Source organism: Pseudophryne corroboree, chromosome 3, assembly GCF_028390025.1.
Source record: "Pseudophryne corroboree isolate aPseCor3 chromosome 3, aPseCor3.hap2, whole genome shotgun sequence".
Lineage (NCBI taxonomy): Eukaryota > Metazoa > Chordata > Amphibia > Anura > Myobatrachidae > Pseudophryne > Pseudophryne corroboree.
The window spans coordinates 144005522-144019717 of record NC_086446.1 but is presented as its reverse complement, the minus strand read 5'-3'; the positions used below and the strand labels follow the sequence as shown (position 1 = coordinate 144019717).

General features: G+C 48.6%; 1 non-coding gene across 1 annotated transcript; it reads left to right on the top strand.

The window, feature by feature from the left end:
* The first annotated feature begins 7076 nt into the window (after window positions 1-7076).
* On the top strand, window positions 7077-7242 carry LOC134898949 (U1 spliceosomal RNA). The gene has a single exon (XR_010172637.1). It is a non-coding gene; the product is annotated as a U1 spliceosomal RNA (small nuclear RNA).
* Window positions 7243-14196: the final 6954 nt, after the last annotated feature.

Genomic DNA, 14196 nt, shown 5'->3' with positions numbered 1-14196 from the left:
ACACTCCCGCAGCCTGCCGTCACCCCCTTACAGAGCCAGAAAACAGGTGAGTAGCAGAAGAACAGAAGACTTCTTCTCCAGTGATGGCATTCTGAGGTACCGAGCAGCGAGCGGAACGCTGCGCGCCATGCTCCCACACAAACGCAGGCACTGCAGGGTGCAGGGCACGGGGGGGGGGGGGGCACCCTGGGCAGCATAAATTCCTCACAAAAGGCTGGAAAAAGTGGACATTAGTGCCTGGGCACTGTCCTTACCCCGCTAGCGTAATTAATTATTTCTGAGCGGGACAGATACGCGCCATTACAGTAGCGGGGCTTCTTCCTCACCTCACCAGAACATCTTTAGAGCATTACAAGTCTATCACTATAGAGTTTATTATTTCCCAGACTGTGTACTTTTGGCGCTGGATTGTGAGCTGAAAAATCCTCTGTGTCCCTCTGACAGATTTACTGACGGTCTGTCCCCCATAAGCCGATGTGTCTGTGGGTACTTGGTACATGTGTGTCAACATGTCGGTGGCTGAATGTTTTTTCCAAGAGGAAACTATATTAGGAATGCAGACATATGATGGTGGCCCTGTTGGCACCACCAATAACTGACTGGATAAAAGTTTCAGTAATATCAGAGTAAGGTTGGATAAATCTGTGTCCCAGACACAGACGTAGAGAATAGATGTGATGTTCATGGCTATGTTTCTTTTCCCTCAGGCCCCGCGGGGTCGCAAAAATGTTATTTTGCCCAGTTACTACACACTGATACTGACACGGATACTGATTCCTATGTCGACCATAATGTTTCCTGATTAGATCCAATATTGGCAAGGAGCATTCAGTACATGATTGTGGATATTAAGGACATATTAAAATCACTGAAGGCCCTGCTGTTCCTGACAAAGGGGGCTATATGTATGTATATATAGATATATAATGAAAGCTGATGTAACGTTCCTCCATCTCTGTTTGAGAAAGTCTGGGCCAGCTCGACAAGATGGTTTCAAATCCCCAAAAGGATTCTGGTTGTTTATTCATTTCCCGCCGCGGACAGAATAAAGTGGGAGTCACCCCCTGTTCTGCACGGGGCCCTGTCACAAATCCAGCGGATCGTATGCAGGAAGCTACATTATTTCTAGTTATGTAACCAAGGGTACATTACTTAGACCTGCCATTACATGTGCATGGGTGAGTAGTAGTATTCAAGAATTGGTCGAATACCTTGTCATCCGATATAGATACCTTGGAGAGATGGGATACTCCTTACGTTGTATCATATCAAGGACACTGCAGCATACTTACGTGAGACTGCAAGGGATATAGGACTCTTGAGTTCACGGGCCAATTTCATGGCAGTCTCGGATAGGAGGGCATTGTGGATTCACCAAGAGAATGCTGATGCTGACTCCAAGAAGAAAGGGAGTCTCTTCCCTATGAAGGTGAAGCGTTGTTTGGTGACTGCCTAGTTAATTTGATCTCGGCAGCTCCCGCAGGTAAGTCAACCTTCTTGCCCTATGTTCCCTCCCAACGGATGAAGACGCATCATTATCTGATGCAGTCATTTCGGCCCAATAGATATGCAAGAAGTTAAGATTCCCCTTTCTTTGCAGGTAGAGGAAGGAGAAGAGGGAAGAGGTCTGCATCCTCTTCAAGATCGCAGGAGCAGAGATCATCCTCTGCTTCTGCCAAATCCACCGCATGACGCTGGGGCTCTCTTGCAGGAGCCCGCACCAGTGGGGGCACGTCTAAAACTCTTCAGTCAGTTCTGGATTCATTCGGACATGGACTCGTGTGTTTTACAAATAGTGTCCCAAGGGTACAAACTGGGGTTTCAAGACGTTCCCCCTCACCGATTGTTCAAATCGGCTTTAGTCGGCAGGGAGAAGGTTTTTATTCAAGCCTCTTCGAGGTCCCTAAGCCGGACAGCTCGGTCAGACCAATCTGAAATCTGAAATCCCTCAATTTCTACCTAAGGAAATTAAATTTCAAGATGGAATCTCTCAGTGCAGTGATCTCCAGTCCGGAGGAAGGAGATTTCATGGTTTTGGTAGACATAAAGGATGCCTACTTACATGTTCCCATTTAGCCTCTGCATCAAGCTACCTGAGGTTTGCAATTCAGTATTGTCATTACCAATTTCAGACATTGCCGTTTGGTCTGTCCACGGCTCTGAGGATTTTCACCAGGGTGATCGCAAGCAAGGAGTAACAATTATCCCGTACTTGGATGATCTTTTGATAAAGGCGAAATCCAGGGACCAGTTAGTGCAAAACATTGCACTCTCCCTGACAGTTCTTCAACAACATAGTTGGCTCCTAAACTTGCCAAAATCGCAGTTGGTCCCAATGACGCGGTTGTTGTTTTTGGGAGTGATACTGGACACAGAAGAGGTTTTCTTCCAGTGGAAAGGCTCTGGAGATCCAGAGTCTGGTCAAACAAATTCTGAAACCAGCAAGAGTGTTAATCCATCAATGCATTTGGTTGCTGGGTAAGATGGTTGCGGCCTACGAGCCCATTCAGTTTGGCTGGTTCCATGCCAGAGTGTTCCAGTGGGACCTGTTGGACAAGTGGTCCGGATACCACCTACACACGCACCGGAGGATAATCCTGTCTTCCAAGACCAGAATCTCACTCCATTGGTGGCTGCACAGTTCTCACCTCCTAGAGGGGCGAAGGTTCGGGATCCAGGACTGGATCCTAGGGACCATGGATGCAACCCTCCGAGGCTGGGGAGCAGTCACACAGGGGGAAAATGTCCAAGGAAGATGGTCAAGTCGGGAAAGTTGTCTCCACATAAATGTTCTGGAGTTAAGGGCCATTTAATAACTGCAGACACAGTACGCACTGGGACGGGTGCCCAGCATCCTCTACGGACTAAGAGAAAAGGATTTACCGGTAGGTATTAAAATCCTATTTTCTCTAACGTCCTAGAGGATGCTGGGGACTCCGTAAGGACCATGGGGATAGACGGCTCCGCAGGAGACATGGGCACTTTAAGAAAGACTTTAGTTCTGGGTGTGCACTGGCTCCTCCCTCTATGCCCCTCCTCCATACCTCAGTTTGATACTGTGCCCAGTGGAGACTGGGTGCTTTTCAGGAGCTCTCCTGAGCTTTCTGACAGAAAGTATTTTGTTAGGTTTTTAATTTTCAGGGAGCACTGCTGGCAACAGACTCCCTGCATCGAGGGGAGAGAAGCAGCCCTACTCTCCAAGTTGCAAGGTCCTGCTTCTTAAGCTACTGGACACCATTAGCTCCAAAGGGATTAGCTCCAAAGGGATTGGTACGCAGGATCTCACCCTCGCCGTCCGTCCCAGAGCCGCACCGCCGTCCCCCTCGCAGAGCCGGAAGATAGAAGCCGGGTGAGTATGAGAAGAAAAGAAGACTTCAGAGGCGGCAGAGGACTTCATGATCTTCATTGAGGTAACGCACAGCACTGCAGCTGTGCGCCATTGCTCCCATACACCTCACATACTCCGGTCACTGTAAGGGTGCAGGGCGCAGGGGGGGCGCCCTGGGCTGCAATATAAACCTCTTTTTGGCAGAAATATAACATATATATACAGCTGGGCACTGTATATATGTATGAGCCCCCGCCAATTGTACAGTTTAAGCGGGACAGAAGCCCGCCGCCGAGGGGGCGGGGCTTCTCCCTCAGCACTCACCAGCGCCATTTTTTCTCCACAGCACCGCTGAGAGGAAGCTCCCCGGACTCTCCCCTGCTTATACCACGGTAGACAAGAGGGTTGAAAAGAGAGGGGGGGGGGCACATAATTTGGCGCAAATTACATACAGCAGCGCTACTGTGCAAACATTAAGTTACTGTGCTATTCCTGGGTTATATAGCGCTGGGGTATGTGCTGGCATACTCTCTCTCTGTCTCTCCAAAGGGCAGAGCCGGCCATAGGCATTGGCAAACTAGACAATTGCCTAGGGCATTTGATATGCCTAGGGGCATCAGCAACTTCTGCTGATTAAAATGATATGCGGCATGCCTATATTCTGTGTGTAGCATTTCATATGCAGATACAGCCACAGTCTCACACAGTATATAGGCGTGCTGCATATCATTTTAATCGGCAGAAGCTGCGTGTGCATCCTAACAACATAGCAATGCAAATAAGATGCATTTTAATAAAAAAAAGGTGCCCCAACGTTAGCATTGAGGCAAGATTTATGAGGACACATCTGTATCCAAGCAGAGGCAGAGGTCACAGTGTTAGTGGCAGTGTGAGTGCTGTGTGCATGTGAGTGGGTTGATTGTGCAGTAGTGTTCGGAATATGAGTAAGGAGCATTATGTGTGTCATGTAAAAATGCATTAATAATGTGCAACATATGTGTAAGGGGCACTATGTGTGTCATTATGTGTATAAGGGCATTAATAATGTGCGGCATATGTGTAAGGGACATTGGTGGTCATTCCGAGTTGTTCGCTCGGTAATTTTCTTCGCATCGCAGCGATTTTCCGCTAATTGCGCATGCGCAAGGGTGGTCATTCCGAGTTGTTCGCTCTGTAATTTTCTTCGCATCGCAGCGATTTTCCGCTAATTGCGCATGCGCAATGTTCGCTCTGCGACTGCGCAAAGTAAATTTGCTATGCAGTTAGGTATTTTACTCACGGCATTACGAGGTTTTTTCTTTGTTCTGCTGATCGTAGTGTGATTGACAGGAAGTGGGTGTTTCTGGGCGGAAACTGGCCGTTTTATGGGTGTGTGTGAAAAAACGCTGCCGTTTCTGGGTAAAACGCGGGAGTGTCTGAAGAAACGGGGGAGTGTCTGGGCGAACGCTGGGTGTGTTTGTGACGTCAAACCAGGAACGAAACTGACTGAACTGATCACAGTTGTCGAGTAAGTCTGGAGCTACTCAGAAACTGCTAAGAAGTGTCTATTCGCAATTCTGCTAATCTTTCGTTCGCAATTTTGATAAGCTAAGATTCACTCCCAGTAGGCGGCGGCTTAGCGTGTGCAATGCTGCTAAAAGCAGCTTGCGAGCTAACAACTCGGAATGAGGGCCATTATGTGTAAAAGGGCATTAATAAAGGTTGTCATAATGTGTAAGACGCATTATGTTTATAAGGACATTAATGATGTGTCTCATATGTGTAAGGGGCATTACTGTGTGGAATTATGTGTATAAATGCATTACTAATGTGTGGCATTATGTGTATAAGGTGCTCTAATATGTAGCGTTGTGTATAGAAAGGGCATTTACTGTGTCGTCTAATGTGAATAAAGAGCAATAGGGTGTGGTGTAATGTAAATAAGGAGCAATTCAGTGTGATGTAATGTGAATAAGGAGCACTACTGTGAGAAGTAACGTTTATAAGGTAAAGTGATACTACTGTGGGATGTAATGTGAATTATGGACACTATCGCGTGATCAAATGTGAATAAAATTGCAGTACTGTGTGGCAGAATTTTAATTGGGGGTACTATTGTGTGGACATGCCCATTGCCAGCAAAAACACACCCCTTTTTGGACTGTGCGCCAAATGTGCGAACTGTTCCTGTTTAAAATATAGGGGGTACAAACACCAAAATAAGTACTGTTATGGGTGAGGGTTGATGGTGCTGGGAAAGAGGTGCAAGGTCAGAGGCGGAACCAGCGGTGGTGCTAGGGGGCACCAGGCAAAATTTTGCCTAGGGCATCATATTGATTAGGGCCAGTTCTGCCAAAGGGCCTTGTGGGGGAAATGTCTTCAGTAAAAGCATTCCCTGTGTGTGTGGTGTGTCGGTACGCGTGTGTCGACATGTCTGAGGAAGAAGGCTATATTAGAGAGGAGCGGGAGCAAATGAATGTGGTGTCTCCGCCGACACCTGATTGGATGGATATGTGGAATGTTTTAAATGCTAGTGTAAACTCATTGCACAAAAGATTAGACAAGGCTGAAGCTTTGGGACAGTCAGGGTCTCAACCCATGCCTGATCCTATGTCGCAGGGACTGTCAGGGTCTCATAAGTGCCCACTATCCAGATTGTTGACACAGATACCGACACGGATTCTGACTCCAGTGTCGATTACGATGATGCAAAGTTACAGCCAAAATTGGCAAAATACATTTGATATATGATTATGGCAATAAAAGATGTTTTGCACATCACAGAGGAGCCCCCTATCCCTGACAAGAGGGTACATATGTACAAGGGAAAGAAGCCTGAGGTAACCTTTTCCCCTCACACGAGCTGAACGAGTTATGTGAAAAAGCTTGGGAATCTCCTGCAGATTTCCAAAAGGATTCTTATGGCGTATCCTTTCCCATCAACGGATAGGTTACGATGGGAATCCTCCCCTTGGGTGGACAAAGCATTAACACGCTTATCCAAGAAGTTAGCCCTCCCGTCCCAGGATACGGCTACCCTCAAAGAGTCTGCTGACCGCAAACAGGAGATTACCCTGAAGTCCATTTATACACATTCAGGTACCTTACTCAGACCGGCAATTGCGTCGGCCTGGGTGTGTATGTGTAGTGCTGTAGCGGCATGGACGGATACCCTAGATAAGGATACTATTTTATTGCCCCTGGGGCATATAAGAGATGCTGTCCTATATATGTGTGTATGCAAACTACAGGTGGTGCTGCATGGCTCACACCCTTTTACTTGTCTTGTAGAGCAACTCTGGAGCTGTTACTGGGTCCAGCTGCTGCAAGAAATCAGCTTGAATGCTTCAGGGGCTGGGGCATGGCCAACATGAGCCCCACACTGATGGGGGTGTATAAAGCGATCTAGGGGTCATCCAAGCGCAACCCCACAAAGGCCGCCATGCCCTGCGCGACCATTTTCTCTTTTCATATGCAGACGAGGGTTGCAGCCAACTATACCCATTGCTTGGATGACATCACCATATGCGAATCCATCTGCTGCAGGCCTTCCCCCAGGAATGCTTGCACTAGTTGTTGCATTTGGTTTGTTGTTTGGGGGGTGCTTCAGTATTAGGCAGCCTTCTGCCCTCACACATTCGTCTGAAAATGTGTTCTCCCTGCAGTTGTTGTCCCCAGATGAGAGTTCCCTTGTGCTGCCTCAGTTGAATCTCCTTTACTTGACGGAGGTGTGCCTGAGCAGCGGCCCTCCCCAGCCCTTTCTCAAATCATACTTATTTTGCTTAGGTGATACCATGGTCATGAAGATTGTTTTCCCAGGGTGAGGTTCATTCATTGCATTCTGGGTATGCTGACCTCTGTGATTTCCCCAAATGTGGGAATCTCGACTGCATAATTTGTGGTAGGGGGGGGGGCTGCATTTGTGCTTTCCCCTGGTTGGCTCTGGTATAATTTAGATCTCATTGTCTCAGGTCTCTCTCCAGCCTAGTTTGCTGTCTGTTTCCACTTCTCTTTTCTTGAGCCCCTCCCTTCTATGCCCTTGCGCACTATCCTGACTTCTCCCGTCTGCTTACTTTGTGCCTTCCAACGCACAATGCGAACTACAGGTGGTGTTGCAGGGCCCACACCCTTTTATTTGCCTTACAGAGCAGCTCTGGAGCTGTTACAGTGCCCAGCTGCTGCAAGAAATCAGCTTGAATGCTTCAGGGGCTGGGGCATGGCCAACATGAGCCCCACACCAAAGGAGGGTGGGGGGTGTTCAATGCGAACTAGGGGTCATCCAAGCGCCCCTTTTCTTTTTTCATATGCAGATGAGGGTTCCAGCCAACTTTGGCCCACTGCTTGGATGACATCACCGTATGCAAATCCGTCTGCTGCAGACCTTTCCCCAGGAATGCTTGTACTAGTTGTTGCATATGGTTTGATGTTTGAGGGTGCTTCAGTATTAGGCAGCCTTCCGCCCTCTCATTTTCATCTGAAAAGATGTGGTCTCCCTGCAGTTGTTGTCCCCAGACAAGAGTTCCCTTGTGCTTCCTCAGTTGAATCTCCTTAACTTGACGGGGGTGTGCTCGAGCAGCCGCCCTCCACAGCCCTATCCCAACACATGCTTTTCTTGCGTATGAGATCTCTTGATCATGAAGATAGTTCTCACAGGGTGAGGTTCATCCATTACATTTTAAAGTAGGAAGGTACAAATTACATATTCAAATTACATATATGTGCTGGATTCAAATGTTTTCCCCCCTTCCTTTCTCAATTGTGCCCATCAGCAGCTATTCTAATGTTGCTGCCAATGGGTGTGACACATTCATTTCTTCTGTGGGGTACACTGGACTCCACAAGGATTCACATTGGGGTGTAGAGTAGGATCTTTATCTGAGGCACCAACAGGCTCAAAGCTTTTGACTGTTCCCAAGATGCTCAGCGCCCCCTGCTCTATAACCTCGCTTCCATGAACAGGGAGCTCAGTTTGTAGTTGGTGCCTTCAGTAGCAGGCCACTTAACAGGGGGCTGCCTCAGGCAGCCTATTCTTAGCTATTAATTTTGACAAGAAAAGAAGAACTTTTTTTATAAGAATCTACAAGGGCTGCAGCAGGTTAGGTCTAATAGACATCTTTACTGCAGCTCCATCACTCCCAGCGGCGCAGTATACTCCCGTGCCCTGGTTGCTGGGTCACTGCAGTGGAGGCTCCGGTTTCTTCCTAAGGTCAGTCACACACACACCGCCCTCCGGGATCACGAGGCCGCTGATGAAAGGGAGGTAAGGGACTTCTGTGCCCACAGTATACCGAGATCCAGCGTGGCTGTAGGGGGTGGGCCATGTGCGCACTGGCGTGGACACTGATTACTGGGCAGCCGCTCCACTAGCCACCAGGGACAGTTAAGGAGCACAGCTCTGGGGGGGTTTTCTCTTATATTAACCCCATTTTGTACTACCCGCTGTGCATTGTGATAGGTAATAGAGCCTGATTCAGGTTGGATTGCAATCGCAATAAGCAATCCAACTGCAAAAATTGCTAAGAGCATACGCATGCGCCTGCATTTTCTGCGGCACCCCGCAGATAATGCGATCGCTTCTGACTGTCAATTGGTGCTCGGGGGGGGGGGTCAGCAACAATCCATTTCCAAGTCGGAGATGGAGCGGTGCATGGGCAGGGCTACAAAATGGGGTCGGCAACGGAGAAACAGGAGGCGTGGTCAGAGCTGCTGCATGACATCACATGCAACAGCTGCGATCACAAAAATGGTGGCGGCTTCCTGCGCACACATACAGTCTGCACCAACAGGAGGCTAACCCATTTTTTATGATCACGCTGAACTGCACTGAGACTGCAATTTCAGCGTGGTCAAGAAGGGAGGCGGCATGCTGGGTGGCCCCAGCATGCGAACCAAAGGATTGCAAATTCTGTTACTTAGCAGAATTTGCAATCCTTACTGAATTAGGCCCATTGATTACAAAATGTATTTGTAAATATTTGAAGTTTTTCTTCAGGGACTAACACAAAAGATGCTTGGGGCTACTAACACATGGGTAAGCCACGTAAAGCTTCCCATGGGTCAGTGGCATCACAACGGGGTTGCGGCCCACACCCGAGTGTCACCCGCCAAGGGGGGTGACACCAAAGTGCCAGCTCCTCTTCAGTGACAGAATATGGGTGTTTCACTGTAACATTACGTGCAACACCCAGTTTCTGTCACTGTGCAGGAGCCAGCAAAACTCACACACTAGTCCCCGGGTGCAGCACTCAACCCCCGGGATACCCGGAGCAACAAAATGGAGATTCAGGAAAACAGGCCACACCCCTACCTATGAGACCATGCCTCTTTTTACCATTGCGCTGCTTATCTGCGCGCACTGCATTACAATCTCCCTCGCTGCCTCTCTGGGTGTCACCAATGATAGTGACACCTTTGCCATGCTTGTAGCAGCTGGTCCTAAGATCTACGCCTCCAGCCCTGAGTGTTTGCCCTTGTGACTTGTTGATCATCATAGCGAAGCAGATTCTTACAGAAAACTGCAGGGGCTTAGATTGAAAAGAAAAACATTGACGAACCCATCATTTCAGCAACAGGGTCTGCCACACGGCTGACTGAAATGACTGGTTGGTTTGGGCCCCCACCAAAAAAGAAGCAATCAATCTCTCCTTGCACAAACTGGCTCTACAGAGGCAAGATGTCCACCTCATCATCCTACGATTCCTCACCCCTTTCACTGTGTACATCGCCCCCCTCACATATTATTAATTCGTCCCCACTGGAATCCACCATCTCAGATCCCTGTGTACTTTCTGGAGGCAATTGCTGGTAAATGTCTCCACGGAGGAATTGATTATAATTCATTTTGATGATCATCATCTTCTCCACATTTTCTGGAAGTAACCTCGTACGCCGATTGCTGACAAGGTGAGCGGCTGCACTAAACACTCTTTTGGAGTACACACTGGAGGGAGGGCAACTTAGGTAGAATAAAGCCAGTTTGTGCAAGGGCCTCCAAATTGCCTCTTTTTCCTGCCAGTATACATACGGACTGTCTGACGTGCCTACCTGGATGCGGTCACTCATATAATCCTCCACCATTCTTTCAAAGGTGACAGAATCATATGTAGTGACAGTAGACGACATGTCAGTAATCGTTGCCAGGTCCTTCAGTCCGGACCAGATGTCAGCACTCACTCCAAACTGCCCTGCATCACCGCCAGCGGGTGGGCTCGGAATTCTTAGCCTTTTCCTTGCACCCCCAGTTGCGGGAGAATGTGAAGGAGGAGCTGTTGACGGGTCACGTTCCGCTTGACTTGACAATTTTCTCACCAGCAGGTCTTTGAACCTCTGCAGACTTGTGTCTGCCGGAAAGAGAGATACAATGTAGGTTTTAAATCTAGGATCGAGCACGGTGGCCAAAATGTATTGCTCTGATTTCAACAGATTGAATCCTGGTTAAGCGAATTAAGGGCTCCATCCACAAGTCCCACATGCCTAGCGGAATCGCTCTGTTTTAGCTCCTCCTTCAATGTCTCCAGCTTCTTCTGCAAAAGCCTGATGAGGGGAATGACCTGACTCAGGCTGGCAGTGTCTGAACTGACTTCACGTGTGGCAAGTTCAAAGGGTTGCAGAACCTTACACAACGTTGAAATCATTCTCCACTGCGCTTGAGTCAGGTGCATTCCCCCTCCTTTGTCTATATCGTGGGTAGATGTATAGGCTTGAATGGCCTTTTGCTGCTCCTCCATCCTCTGAAGCATATAGAGGGTTGAATTCCACCTCGTTACCACCTCTTGCTTCAGAGGATGGCAGGGCAGGTGCAGGAATGTTTGGTGGTGCTCCAGTCTTCGGCACGCGGTGGCTGAATGCAGAAAGTGGCCCGCAATTCTTCGGGCCACCGACAGCATCTCTTGCACGCCCCTGTCGTTTTTTTAAATAATTCTGCACCACCAAATTCAATGTATGTGCAAAACATGGGACGTGCTGGAATTTGCCCAGATGTAATGCACGCACAATATTGGTGGCATTGTCCGATGTCACAAATCCCCAGGAGAGTCCAATTGGGGTAAGCCATTCTGCGATGATGTTCCTCAGTTTCCGTAAGAGGTTGTCAGCTGTGTGCCTCTTATGGAAAGCGGTGATACAAAGCGTAGTCTGCCTAGGAACGAGTTGGCATTTGCGAGATGCTGCTACTGGTGCCGCCGCTGCTGTTCTTGCTGCGGGAGGCAATACATCTACCCAGTGGGCTGTCACAGTCATATAGTCCTGAGTCTGCCCTGCTCCACTTAACCACGGACATGTGGACTAGTGCACCTTGGGTACAACTGCATTTTTTAGGACACTGGTGACTCTTTTTCTGAGGTCTGTGTACATTTTCGGTATCGCCTGCCTAGAGAAATGGAACCTAGATGGCATTTGGTACCGGGGACACAGTACCTCAATCAAGTCTCTAGTTGCCTCTGAATTAACGATGGATACCGGAACCACGTTTCTCACCACCCAGGCTGACAAGACCTGAGTTATCCGCTTTGCAGCAGGATGACTGCTGTGATATTTCATCTTCCTCGCAAAGGACTGTTGGACAGTCAATTGCCTACTGGAAGTAGTACAAGTGGTCTTCCGACTTCCCCTCTGGGATGACGATCGACTCCCAGCAGCAACAACAGCAGCGCCAGCAGCAGTAGGCGTTACACTCAAGGATGCATCGGAGGAATCCCAGGCAGGAGAGGACTCGTCAGACTTGCCAGTGACATGGCCTGCAGGACTATTGGCTTTCCTGTCTAAGGAGGAAATTGACACTGAGGGAGTTGGTGGTGTGGTTTGCAGGAGCTTGGTTACAAGAGGAAGGGATTTAGTGGTCAGTGGACTGCTTCCGCTGTCATCCAAAGTTTTTGAACTTGTCACTGACATGATTAATGCGCTGCAGGTGACGTATAAGGGAGGATGTTCTGAGGTGGTTAACGTCCTTACCCCTACTTATTACAGCTTGACAAAGGCAACACACGGCTTGACACCTGTTGTCCGCATTTGTGTACAGGATGCATACCTTCATGTCCCCATTTATCCATCTCATCAGGCGTACCTCGGATTTGCGGTACAGGACTGTCATTGCCAATTTCAGACGTTGCTGTTTGGTCTCTCCACGGCCCAGAGAATTTTCACCAAGGTAATGGCGGAAATGATGGTTCTCCTGCGTAAGCAAGGTGTCACAATTATCCCGTACTTGAGCGATCTCATAAAAGCGAGATCAAGAGAGCAGTTGCTGAACAGCGTATCACTTTCACTGAAAGTGTTACAGCAACACGGCTGCATTTTCAATATCCCAAAGTCGCAGTTGGTTTCTACGACTCGTCTGTCTTTCTTGGGCATGATTCTGGACACAGACCAGAAGAGAGTTTATCTCCCGATAGGAAAGGCCCAGGAACTCATGACTCTTGTCAGGAACCTATTGAAACCAAAACTTGTGTCAGTGCATCACTGCGCTCGAGTCCTGGGAAAGATGGTGGCATCATACGAAGCCATTCCATTCGGCAATTTCCATGCGAGGACTTTCCAATGGGACCTACTGGACAAGTGGTCTGGGTCACATTTGCAGATGCATTGGTTGATCACCCTGTCCCCCAGGGTCAGGGTATCACTCCTGTGGTGGCTGCAGAGTGCTCACCTTCTCGAGTGACGCAGATTCGGCATTCAGGACTGGATCCTGGTGACCACAGAGGCAAGCCTCCAAGGTTGGGGAGCAGTCACACAGGGAAGAAATATCCAAGGTCTTTGGTCAAGTCAAGAGACTTGTCTTCACATCAACATCCTGAAACTAGGGGCCATATACAATGCCCTACGTCAAGCGGAGACCTTACTTCGCGACCAACCGGTTCTGATCCAGTCAGACAACGTCACCGCAGTGGCTCATGTAAACCGCCAAGGCGGCACAAGGAGCAGAGTGGCGATGGCACAAGCCACCAGAATTCTTCGCTGGGTGGAGAATCACGCAAGCGCACTGTCAGCAGTGTTCATTCTGGGAGTGGACAACTGGGAAGCAGACTTCCTCAGCAGACACGACCTATATCCGGGAGAGTGGGGACTTCATCAGGAAGTCTTTGCACAGATTACAAGTCGGTGGGAACTGCCACAGATAGACATGATGGCGTCCCGGCTCAACAAAAAGCTACAGAGGTATTGCGCAAGGTCAAGAGACCCTCAGGCAGTAGCTGTAGACACCCTAGTGACACCGTGGGTGTTCCGGCCGGTCTATGTATTTCCTCCTCTTCCTCTCATACCCAAGGTGTTAAGGATAATAAGACAAAGAGGAGTGAGAACAATCCTCATTGTTCCAGATTGGCCACGGAGGACCTGGTATCCGGATCTGCAGGAAATGCTCACAGAAGATCCGTGGCCTCTTCCTCTAAGACAGGACCTGTTGCATCAGGGGCCCTGTTTGTTCCAAGACTTACCGCGGCTGCGTTTGACGGCATGGCGGTTGAATGCCGGATCCTAGCAGTGAAAGGCATTCCGGTTGAGGTCATCCCTACGCTGATAAAGGCTAGGAAGGATGTAACGTCAAAACATTACACCGTATATGGCGAAATTATGTTTCTTGGTGTGAGGCCAGGAATGCTCCTACGGAAGAATTCCATCTGGGCCGTTTCCTTCACTTCCTAAAAACTGGAGTGAATTTGGACCTAAAATTAGGCTCTATTAAGGTCCAGATTTCGGCCTTATCCATTTTCTTTCAAAAAGAATTGGTTTCTCTTCCAGAAGTTCAGACTTTTGTAAAAGGAGTGCTGCATATTCAGCCTCCTTTTGTGCCTCCGGTGGCACCTTGGGACCTTAACGTGGTGTTAAGTTTTCTAAAATCACACTGGTTTGAACCACTTAAAACGGTGGAGTTAAAATATCTCACATGGAAGGTG